Source organism: Amphiura filiformis, chromosome 1, assembly GCF_039555335.1.
Source record: "Amphiura filiformis chromosome 1, Afil_fr2py, whole genome shotgun sequence".
Taxonomy (NCBI): domain Eukaryota; kingdom Metazoa; phylum Echinodermata; class Ophiuroidea; order Amphilepidida; family Amphiuridae; genus Amphiura; species Amphiura filiformis.
In genome coordinates this window covers 52614389-52628066 of record NC_092628.1, presented here as the reverse complement: position 1 = coordinate 52628066, position 13678 = coordinate 52614389, and positions in this window count along the sequence as shown.

Genomic DNA, 13678 nt, shown 5'->3' with positions numbered 1-13678 from the left:
GATTCTACGTTCAGTAATTCTTCCTGTTATAGTGAACGCTCCCATTTACTCATCTAACGGTGATGTCCGAAAAAGTAATCGCATCCCCAGGCCTTGCCGTTTGAGGCGAGCGATCGCTCTCGCTCGCCGCCGCTCGCCCAAACTCGATTTTTAGTGAGCGACTTTCCACTCGCCATAGACACTAAATATCACTCGCTGCGAATCTCCCAAAATCAGCCACTGAATCAGCCATTTCAGTATTTAATCGATGCTGTACTCCCTCCAAGCGTAGAAAGTGAAAAATGTTAGCGCGCTTTGCGCGCATTTCAACATAAATGTACATAAATACCGTGTCAAGACAGAAACTCTACTTGATTATTTCCTAAATAAGTGATATTTGTGAAAATTCGACCACTCGCCTACAATCATGCTAGCGAGTGATAAACCACTCGCCTTTAAAATCTAAACGGCAAGGCCTGCATCCCGCTAGTTTACATTAATATTTGCAGCTGCAGCCATAAATTACTCTGCTTAAAATTTTCCGCGAGTGATATAGGCCTACTCACAATTATATCCGACAGCCCAATAGTGCTGCGTGTCCACACGTAATTACTATTACCGGACGTAACGTTTTGATCGGTCTTAACAGCTCTTAACTCTGGTCATCTTCAGCCTTAAATTGTCGGATTTAAAGCACATTACGTCGGATATAGTAATTTTTTTTATATCCGACGCTCATTCACACTGCCACTTATATCCTATACTATTACCGACGTAATTTAAGTCCGGTAATAGTCCGACTGTGTGAACACGACGAGTCGGCAATAGCTCTATGTCCGACGTGTTTATATCCGAGCTATTACCGGTCATAACTAACCGGAAATGGTCAGCAGAGCTAATGTCTCCTTCTCTTGCCAGTTCATTCCTTTATTGCGTTTGATATTCGCACCTGCATCCATGATGATTTTGTTTTATCTCTCACTGGTCACACTATTTATACTCTGCTTCAAATCAGTTGCGCGAGTGATTTAATTTAACCCGGAAGTGTTCTTCACGCTGAATCACGCAGAAAGGTGAAAGGTCACAGTTATATCCGACAGCCCAAAAGCGCTGTTCAGTGTTCACACGTAATTACTATTACCGATCGTAACGTTTCGATCGGTCTTAACAGCTCTTAACCCTGGTCATCTTCGGATTTAAATTGTCGGATTTAAACCACATTACGTCGGATATAGTTATATCCGACGCTCATTCACACTGCCACTTATACCCGATACTATTACCGACGTAATTTAAGTCCGGTATTAAGTGGTTTAAGTCCGACTGTGTGAACAAGGCTTTTGAGTACTCCGCCATATTTACGGTATGCTGCGTCATAATCTAGGTGATTATTTGCATTGGATGTCTTGAATACGCTGGCGAAGTTGTGTACGGTAATAATCGGACTAATGCTATAACAGTAGGTGAATACAATTTTTGAATATATCGCGTTACAAAGCCCCATTCAGTGATACGTCATAATATATGGTGATTATTTGCATTGGATGTCTTGAATATGCTGGCGAAGTTGTGTACGGTAATAATCGGACTAATGCTATAACAGTAGGTGAATATAAGTTTTGAACTCAGTTTAGAACTCAGTCGTCAAATGATTATTACTGACTATATCATTGAAGACTGAGTTCCGCAGTCTAGTACAAAATCTAAATTTTGATGATTTTTACGATCGTCCGGATGAAAAAATCACTGAATGGGCCGTTAGTTCCCTCCTCTCCTTACCCTGGCAATATGAATCAAAGAAAAATAAAGAAACAATTAAATAAAACAAGAAAAAAACAGACAAAAAAAAGGAACAATAAAAGAAAAACAAATATGAAAAGTTCGAACAATATTTGGTTTATAAAATTAATGTGACCGTGATGAGACTCGAACTCACCACCTTCCGATTTAAAGTTCGAAGCGCTCGTGTACCAAATTCTGATGCCTTACCAAGTGAGCTATGCTCCTGAGATACGAAATAAAAATAAAATAATACACTGTATACCTGCTTGTGTCGGTAATTGATTTGCTCATATTCCATAATGGTACAGTGCAACAGAGCAAAAATGCCCATAATTTAAAAGCTATAATTTATGAACAATATACACAACACATAAAAATACTAATACAAGGGCATTTCAACATAAGAATCCAAACAATTAAGTACCAACATGCACAGCTTTGTCCTTATATCACATTTTGGTTTTTAACAAAATGTTATCAAACCTCTACTGTGATTGGCAGCTGCGCAATGCATCTCTTTGATAGCTGATAATGGCCATCCATTCAGCAAGTGGCTACTAACTGTCCTTTACAGGCTTGAATGAGCACTGTCATCTGCTACAAAACCATCACACTCTAGGTTTGACAATGGAGTGAAAGACTATTGTTATTGATTAGGCGCGGATTTTAAAAGTACAGCTCCTATGCGTGTATAGCAAAAATTGGAATAGAATGTTTGGAGTCATGTAACTAAAATACTAAATGCATTCTGCAAAATGTGCTCTATCTGACCAATTTATAAAGCATTTCATTAGCTTTAATTTGACACATTGTTTGACATGTTTGGAATTATGGTAAATCATTAAATAAATTTTTTATTAATTAATCAATTATGTCAATTAATTAAAAATTTAATGCAAATATGCATATTTTCTCTGACAGAATTGTAGGATTTGACAAGAGCCATTTTTCTTGTAAGTTTGATTCTTATAACATACCGGTATCGTATTGCGTCCCATTATAGTTACAGAAAAAAATACGCGTGCAGGACACACATACGTACACCTACACACACACACACACCCAAAGGATCGTACCGTTTTACAATCGTATAACATTCTTTGGCGCTAGTAGTAGTAGTAGTAAATTCCAATTTTCTTTGCTTTACCTCACTTGTTCTGCTCAAAATTAAAAGGGACATATCTGACAGTAAAAGCTTACATTTTATGGAAATTATGTTTAACTATTTGTTTAAACAGCACAAAACAGATAAAGCACAATTACTATACATAGGACTATACATGTATGGTATGACAGGGACTGTTTAAGAATATATCATTAGATTTATGATATTTACTTCGAGGACTGTTATATATCAAAAATGTGAAAAATATCAAATTTTAATAATTTGTCATAAAATTTGTATTATATCATAAATTTCAATGAAATTTATTTGATCTCAGAAAGACATTCTTCGTATTCAGAAAGCAATTCGATGTGTCTGATGTGCTCTCATGTCCCTCAAAAAATACTGTCGAAACGCTCAAAACGCTCATTCCAGATCCCTTAAAGCATGGAAGAAAGAGATAAGAAGGAACCACAACGAACGCATTCACTTTGTACACTCCCTTTACCGACATTTAATTGACATTGTTATTCATGAGGATTTACTTTGATCAATACCCCGCGTTAAATAGGTGATTGGTATTGTACTCCATGTATTTGCATGTCTTCTGGAGCGTGTCTGAAGGATGATTTGAACTAATGACCTTCCGTGCAAGCACTCTATAGGATTTTCTCTGGTGACGTGATCATCGGTCATTGATGGCCTACATCTTTTTCTTCCATTTCGCCCAATTTTCCCGAACTTTGATGACTTTTTTCTCAGAGTTGGCAGTCTTTGGCACTGAAACGAGTTAGCTAGTTACGATTATACACATATAAACTATTAAATTAAACAGGTTTCATGTACCGGACTCAACCGGAACATTGTACATTATTTAAGAATATTTTGCATCTATTTTTCATCGAAAAGTCACCAAAATCTTACCTTATTTGCTAAAGATGAAACTCAGCAAAAAACGGCCGATTTTGATGACCTTTTCGATGTTTTAAAGGACATTTTCTACATAACACGATCAAGAAAACAGTTTGACTGTAGATCCCAAAACAAAGCTACTATTCAAGTTCAGAGCATCAGTGAAATTCCATTATCTTACTTCTGGGTAGCGTTTGTTTGTTCTTGGACGGGTTTGTTATAGTTTTTTTCCAGTAAATATTTCGCCAAGCATCGATCGCGGTAAATGGATCATACATGAAAGTAAGTACCATTGATAGCTTTTCTTTTCATGCGTCAATAGATATGCGGATTAAAACTTGGCCGATCGAAGTCGTTGTGGTTCCTTCTCATCTCTTTCTTCCATGCTTAAAGTCATAATGTACGATCTTATAATATGAATTTGATTAATTTTTTTAAAACCTGATTTTTTAGCATATTTGTAATGTTTACAACTTGCACCTAAATGGAATCAGCCAAATTGCTTGTGTTTGTAGGTAAATAGAGCAAAGTTCGACATAAAGTCATAATGTCCTCCCATAGAACTGCGTGTTAAACGGCCAAAATAACAAGCAGTGTTTCTTTCACTTTACCTTATTATTTCAGAAAATTAACAGAAACCATTCCCGATAATTATTACTAGTATTATTTCAGCATTTTGAGTATATAATGACAAATTAAAATTTGAAGGAAATCGTACATTAAGTCTTTAATTTGGTTAATTTTCTTTGTCTTTTTTTTCTTTTCTTGTTTTATTTATTTTTCTTTGATTTATATTGCCAGGGTAAGGAGAGGAGGAACTAAAGGAATATTCAGTGATTTTTTGATTTTTTTTCATCCCGACGATCGTAAAAATCATCAAAATTCAGATTTTGGATACTAGACTGCGGAACTCGGTCTTCAATGATAGTCAGTAATTTTTATATTTTGGACATTACTATGACTATCATTTGAGGACTGAGTTCTTATGATCCGAGGAGCAGTTTCAGACAATTGCTTGGGATTATTGGGGCAGAGGTTATCTTTTGAATTCTTTCATGACCACCGAAGCATAGTCAAACCTGTCAAGGACACTCGCCGTGAATTGAAAGACCATGTCACTCGCCACAAAATAATGTCAAAGGTCATAAAACACCAATTTGGTCATTTGGTGTCTTCTGCTATCTAAAGGCCTTATATGGCTGATTTTGTACCTTTCGTCATTGTCATAGATGTGCTAACAAAGCTTTCTAGTGCAGTGGTTCAGCCGAAAGCCGTGTGTCTAAGGCAAAAAATAATGCATTTACGTGAGTCTGTAATTTATATACCGGTACTGACAGTATATAAATAAGCTACATGTATTTGAATGGGGCTTCAACTTCGTCAATACTGTCGTTTTCCTGTTTTGTTTTTTGCCATTTGTTTTTCATTAAAAAATTTATAAACGTAACAATTTGATTTTTTTTCACTTTCGCTGGGATCACTGAATGGGACTTTGTAGCGCGGATTATTCAAAACTTGTTTTTACCTACTGCTATATATATAGTATTAATCCGATTATTACATAACTTTGCCAGCGTATTCAAGACATAGGTTATGTAAGGGATAAATTGTACATGGGTATAGAGGCCCTGCATGCTTTTATTGATTGGCTCCAAACAAAGGATTTGAAAAGTGTCCTTCACCGTAATCACGGCGCAGTAGCGTAACAGTCCATTCAATCAAATGTTGTCAGTGTGCGAGACGAACGATGTATAAATCTGGAGGGCACATCATCACTTATCATGCTTATTGTAAAAAGTTTGTCCAATGCATATACTGTGTGTAGGCCTATTGTTCCCGGGTATTGTCAATGCAATCAAGCAAACAGGTATTATATTTTGAAAAGGCCGCTATAGTATATTCACATGGGTGTCTTGAATGGCCAATCATATGGGACATAATCAAATTGCAGTGACTGCTTCCTTTGTTACCACATGTCAGTCATCTTGTGATTATTGGACCATGTAAACCTGCAAAAAACGAGCCAAAGTGCAGGCCCTATGTGCCACTTTTTGGCATTTGAAGATACATCAAGTACATCAGCTTGTCTTTAAAGTACAGGATATTATTGTAAACAACTTGTCGTCATATACTAACTAACTAACTAACTAACTAACTAACTAACTAACTAACTAACTAACTAACTAACTAACTAACTAACTAACTAACTAACTAACTAACTAACTAACCAACTAACTAACTTACTTACTTACTTACTGGCTACTGACTAACTAACCAACCAACTTAACTGCTAACCAACTAACTGATAAAAATTAACAAACTAATTTGATTTAACCTTGGACAGCCGACGAGGGCGTGAATTATATATATAATATCTTGGTTATACCAAAGTATCTAATTATTTATCTGTATATAATATCTACTAGGACACATTTGAATCTAGTAATATAATCACTGGTAAGGATATTCAAAAGTTTAATAACCATTACTTAGATTGAAAAACAAATTATTAAAGGTCAGGTCTATAGCAAAAACAAGTTTATCTCTATTCGAAGAGAATAATTATTACATTACAAGTTGACACTTGTTGCAATTTTTTGTGCGTATTTCTCCTGAAAAAGGAGAAATTGTGTGGGTAAAGTTCAGCCTCGTACGTGTTCTTCCCCGTTTGAAACGTACGTGTTCTCCCCGTTTGACTGATGACGTAGGTAAATGAAGCGGACACTTTATCGTGCTCTCATCATACAATCACAATCACTTTGACAAGTTTGATATTAGCAACAATGAGTTGTACTATCACTTACCATAACAATGCTGCATAACACTATGCACGCTATTGTTCTCTTTCGGGAACAAAGCACACACAGTAATTGTTACTATGCGTTGCTTTGTAATATTTCATCCAACTGAAACTATAGCATTGCAATATACAGCGACTCAGATACATGAGTTTGTGGACTAACACGGTTTATATGCTAGTCTCAGATGAAATTCTTAGCTCAAGTTATTTTGTAGGCCTAATATTTCTCATGATATTGATATACATATGAATTGTAATATCACAATTGTCTTATATATAAAAAAGAAGCGGCTGATTTTATCCATATGTTTCAAAACCATGAAATTTGTAATACTTAATTTGGAATTTTTTTCTGTGAACAGCAACAGTATACGTTCTGTCCATTGAGAGCGTTTATAGTCCCTTTTCTCACAGCGGGCACATCTCATTTCATGACGTCACCGGTTTTCTAGGCCAAATCTGTCTCGTTCGAAGGAACTCACCGCTTAAGTTGTTTTTGCGGAATATCAATTTTAAACGTCTTATTTTCTCAAAAAAGGAGTCATTTTCATTGTCCTCATAATATTAGCTTGCCAATGATATGATGTTATTTTTGCTATAGACCTGCCCTTTAAAGTACACGACATGCACATTTATTCCTTTAACGGAAATAGCCTATTGTCAATGTCGTTCAACCTGTAAATGTCTATAAGAGCCAATATCTGTGATAGGAGAACATTGGCTGTTATGTCGCAAGAAAATAAAACCATTACCCTGACACACTATAGTAAACCTGTGAGAGCTTTTGCGCAGTTGACATTTCATCTTATTTCTCTACGCTTTGGAACAAAAAATAACCTTGACGCTACATAAATAATCTTCTAACTCTACATTTATATTCTTGAGATTTCCAATTCAGACACGCTACATAAATAATCTTCTAACTCTACATTTATATTCTTGAGATTTCCAATTCAGACACGCTACATAAATAATTTTCTAACTCTACATTTATATTCTTGAGATTTCCAATTCAGACATGTTTTAATTTTACATGTTCTTGCACAAACAGTACGCCCAAGTTGCCATCACTTAAACGAGATGAAATCTTTATGAACACTCGCACAGTTATCTTTAAATTTGGTCACCCTAAATTTCACATTCCATAGATGCAATTCAATAACCTAAATAAGTCTGTACAACATGTTTTGTTCGTACACGGTTTGTTATTTCCTGTCTCTTAAGAGACGGTTTGTAGCCACTGATTATTAAGTTAGTTTTAATACTGATAAATCTGGACTGATTAAATTGGAGCAGAGCACGCTGTTTCTTGAATTTTCTTACCGTTTCAAGGACGAAAGTGCACTTGAACTATAGCGTAGCGATTACACATCACAATGTTTTGAGAGTACAATTCAGCGATAATTTCGAAATAACCTTGAATGTTTGATAAAATTTAGGTATCACTGTCAAAGCTTTGCAACTTGCAAGTACGTGTATTATAAGTAACTTTCAAGATACTCATTAATAACATCGTAATTCGTAAATATTCATCAGCAGCAGCAGCTGCATTACCATCATCAATATCAATCACCCCATCATCATTATTAAGTAACATCATCATTATGCAGCAGCATCTTAATAATAAAATAATATTTGGCACTAATTGACTCTGTGTCTTGACAATCAGCTCCCTCGTACTTTGAAGGGGCGGAGCACTCGCAGAAAAAAGTAGTAAAAATGGCAAGCCATAACAAAGAATATAAGAAATTTAAAGGAATTTAAAGTCAAGAATCTAAATATATAATTGATTTGATGTAAAAACAATAATTTTGGAAAAGATAAAACAGTCACCGAAGCCGATCAATAAAGTCCCGTAACTGCAAGTAAGTGGATATTTTATTGGACTAGTCGTATGAAATCACAACTAACAACTTATTCTTCTATGAACAGCCCGTGATGAATTTGTTCAAGAATCAATTGCTTCAATATTTGTGCCTCGGTATAGGTTGTCTAAATAGATAGGTAAAGGAGACGATCCTGTATAAACAGTGATCGGAGTGCCCGTCTCTCTTTCATTGGCGATTGGGCCAAACTCCTCCATGTAATGTTGCTACAAGGGGATCGCTACACCTCCTCTACAGCGAGTCTGTTACCTTCCCAGCATTTAAGAATGCCGGTACCCATTTAAGGTTAGCCGAAAGGTTTTTCATGCGCTTGATTTCAGAGGGGCGTAAGTTCATAACAGAAACAGCCATGCAGAAAATGAACAAGCGTACCGGGAGGTATATAAGCCTACTTTAATAATCATAATAGAATATCGATCCACGGTCAAGAAATGAATCTGGGCTCAGCTCGTGCCCGGAGCTCGTGATGCGGCGGGGGGCACAAGCCGTTTTCGGCAATTTTCATGAGGATGTTATAAATTTTAAAATCGATTGGGGGCACTTCCTCTGGCCCCTATGCCCGCCCCATGAAGATACACCACCGTCTAGAAAATGTGTTGATATTAAATTTATAGAGCCTTGATATCTTTGATGAAATAAATAAATAACATCAACAACAACATCACAAAGCAATTATTTGTAAATTGAATTTGGGAATATTCAACAAGACAGACTTAGCAGGCTTACAAATTTGTGAATTATATAAAGTGAAAAACAATCAATCACTGTAGTCAGCGAATCAATCAAATCACTGAAATAGGCCTATACAAAAACTAAAAAAGAAAGGAGCACGAAAGAATAAAGAAATAGTGAATAAAAAAAGAAAGAAAGAAAGAAAGAAAAAAAAGAAATGAAAAAAGAAAAGGAGAAAAAAAGAGGGAAGAACAGAAGTAAGAATGAGAAAAGAGGAAAAAACCGAACTTTCAGCCACACGGGGACTCGAACCCACAAAAATTAATTATAATAGATTCAAAGTCCAACGCTCTATCCGCTCGGCCACACATCAGCTTACACAATTGATTGTCCTGGAAGGGGATATATAATTATAATTTGACGCAATGACGTGATTACAATTGCGTCCGCATAATGGCTCTTAGAATAAACACGCATGTCGGCGCTGAAATTTTGGACGAACCTGATGGAGAAAAACCTCGTTTTTTTCAAAACTAGCTTCAATTTGGAGTAAAAATCAAATGGAATAGCAATTGGCAGAATGTTGAGAAATAATGTAGGTATTCAGATGTCTAAATTAACGTCCCGTAATCAAGATATCGATAATTTCACAAACCAGCTTTTTCTCAAGCAAATTCTCCAAAATTTCCCCCCAAAACGGGCTTTTAAAATTTATTCGGTACTGTATTTGGTTCTTCCCCATGGCAACATTATTTCTTTGATCGATTTGTAGTACAATACGAAAAAGAAGAAAACAATCACTCGGCGTAGATTTATACGGGGCGCACATTTGAAAAAAACGTCATGGAACGTGTTTTTGTTCTTGTGAACATGGTGCGTAAAAATGCTTTAAACGAAGGATTTTCAAACTTATTCTAAAAATTTGTATATAACACACGAAAAAATGTTAAGCTACATCCAATGCACCAACATTTCACTCGCTGCGATATTTGATTACTGAGAAAACTCTGTTTTAGAGAACAACTTTATACGTCTTTTATACGTTTTTTATACGTTTCTTCGTGTAACTTTAAACACCTGGGTGGAGAGGAGTAATCGAGATAAAGTGCCTTACTCAAGGGCACAACACGATTGCATCGCCGGGGCTCGAACCCGTAACCTTCCGATTATGAGTCAGTGCCCGTTCCGCAAGGCCACCGTACTCCTCTTACCACTGTGCATTTAATTCATGATTAATTCTAATTTATTATTATTATGACCAAAATACACGGCACACATCTAAATAGATGGCGCACTATAAAGGCATTATGATAATTATATATTATTATATAAATGATGAATAATTTCGGGGCTAAAACTTAAATATCATTTTTGCTTTATAATCATGATTGCTTTATATAACAGTATACTGAGTTAGCATTATCTAGACTTCCATTATCTGACATTCTCAAATATATCCGTTGATTGCTTCTTCGTGGCCGTTGTCCAATTTTACATAGGTTTGAATTGGAGATATTTGACAAATTCATTAACTCTGTCCAAGCGAAAAATACCATATTTTTTGATAACTATCATACTGACAAAGTGAAATTCAATAAATTTACTATTTTGTAATGCCAGCTTCAAAATTGTTAGACCAATATAAGTCCGGTTTAAAGAAGTTACCACTGTGCATTTAATTCATGATTATTTTCAATGACCAAAATACACGGCACACATTTTAGTGCAAGCTTTGTTGAACTTGCAACTGCGCTTTTAAATAAATTTCGAGCGACAGATCGGTTAAAAGCTTTATCGTAATACTAATAGAGATGAATATGTTTGTTGGAATCCGGGTCAGGCATACCCATAGTCAATTATTATTGTCTGCTCTACAAACATGTTTGGAAAGATCTGTGCTACCTGTATTTCATCAGTAGCTTAACCAGGATTTTAGTATGACGCCAAATTTTCGTCCCCATTTAAAAAAATTTGTCCCATTTTTAGTCCTTTTAAGGATATTCTACTCTTTGCCGTCCCCATTTTATCCCTGAAAATTTACTGGGGGAAATTTGCCAAACGCCCGGCAACGCCCTTGTATTTCATGATCTCTGTGGTCTCCAGGGATCAGTTAGTGTAAGTATTGCAAGGAAGTGCTGTTTAGACGCATGGACTGTGGAGCCACCAAAACGAGGTAACATGATACGAAAGAAGGAAATTGGATGTATAGACCTTTGTTGAGAATGGGGCTTAGAGATTGTAATAATAGTGTGGAAGGTCAATAGAGAGTTTACGAAATGAAGTTTGACCATTTACTTCAACTGCAAAAACAACTTCAGAAATATCGATGTCTTGCTCAAATTTACTTCAACGTGAACGTCTGATTGGTTGCTGCACCAACTCTGTGTCTTGTCGCTTATACTCGGCCATCATCCAACGGGGGAGTTTCAAGAAGGAGGATAAGATATCCCATGAGGGACCTGTTCCTCTCCCTTGGTTACCATGACATGTTTAATTTAAATATATATTCACCCGCTATACTCTTCCAGTATAAATAGGCCAATTATAGGGGAATCCCCTTGCTATTGAAGTTTTCACAGAACGCGGTATATCGCAAACTGGTTTTGTTACGTCATGATCACACACAAAAGTATACACACCAAGCTTGACATTTTGAACAAAAAATATTTTAACCTAATTCAATCACTACTTTTTTGTTGTCAAATACTTAATTTGATTTCCAATAATTAGTCTTTTAACTATATAATTCATAACATGTAATTTTGCAGTCAATGAGGAAATATGGAAACTATTGTTCTTACATTGACGTATTTTCGTTCATAATTTACTAATTTTTCGAGTTCACTTCAACTTCTTGAGGCTTTAATGGCAGCGTGGTTTTGAATAGATAAGCCTCTATAATCCTCTAGACGTTGAAGTGTGTACTTGTACGCGAAAGACTTACAAAGAGAAGAAGCTAAAGAGGTATTAATAAAGAGTGCAACAAAAATAGTTGACAAGTCACGGCCTTTAGTAGAAGGGTTTTAGAATGCCTGTCGTCTGCAATAAGTAAACGGTGAAGCATTTTTGTCGGTCTAGTTTCTTCAAGTCAACAAAAGTCCCTAGTTTTTCTTTGATTTTGTTATAACTATGCTGTTTCTTATGAGTTCCATGGCTTTAAATTTTTCCAAAGTAACCTTTCAGATTATTTTCGCATCTTATGTATTTATTTTTTTCAGCTGAGTGAAATCAATGAAATGCTTTCTATTTGATTAGTGTTTCATTTTCAAATTCATTCAAATCTCAAACTCTTTTATTGGTCTGCCAACGAATGAGTATGAAGATCATCGTATTGAGCCACCGCAGGGCAGTTGGAACAGCCACCCTCTTTCATCGTATGTTCTACAAGGAGGCCCCAGCTGATGCCAGACATTCATGACCATGACCCCAGTTTGCGACGGTCTGTGAGGTCCGATGGCTTACCAGTGGAAGTCCCAAGATCAAATCTTGTCAGCCATGAAAGATCATTTCTACCATCTATAGTCCAATTATGGCATTCTCTACCTGCCCAAATTCCAGCCATTAGATCGAGGGCCAGCTTCAGCAAGGAGGTTAATCGCTTTCTAGGTGCTTCCTCGTCAGCTGGTTCTAAATTATTTTTGTCTCTGCTGTTAATGCCCAGTTATGCCATGTCGTAAAAACAATATATAAATAACATAATAGAATATTAATGTGGTAATATTCACATCAGCTGTACCAGAAGGATTGTCACTCCTCGGTAAAATACAACTCTTTTAGTTTCCCTAGGCAATTCTCTTACACACAGGTTATTCAGCATAATTATGTTCACTCAAGTCAATGACTTGGTTCAGAAATGCAGAATTGGATAACACGTACTCGACTACTCTCTAAAATAATCAAACGCTTTCGAAATATGATGTAATGTGATACGTAATAACAAGAATTTGTTCAAACGTTAATTACATTCAACACATGAAACATGCCTTTCACGCTCAGGCAATTTTTAAAGCGCCAATTACGTGAACTTATAGTTTTACGGTAAAATCTGTCTAAATAGCGGTATATACTAAGTACAATATATGAGATTCGCATTTAAATAAGTAAATAAACATTTTAAATTTCAGTCATTTTTGGGTCCATGATGTGTACCTCCTGATGCAGTAATTTAGGGGTCTATGATGTATGATGATCTCCTGATGCAGCTTTGATTGTATACAGGGTGTATCAAAATGATTGGTATCCATCAATATCCAGTGAAACTAGCCAAGACCGCCATATTAAAATACAGGATAACATCCACCTTATTAGTAGATTTATGTTATAAAAGGTCATAAAACTATAGATTGTAGTCATTTTAAGAGGATCTAATGTTGAATGTGGACGAATCAGATGTTTCATTAGACAACAAAGCTGGTGGGTACCAATCATTTTGATATACCGGAGCTGTAACATAATTACCATTACAGTGCTAGCGGTCGAGTACTTTACCTGACTGTGGTTTTTTATAAGAACATTTTGTCACCAATTTAAAACAAGCATAAA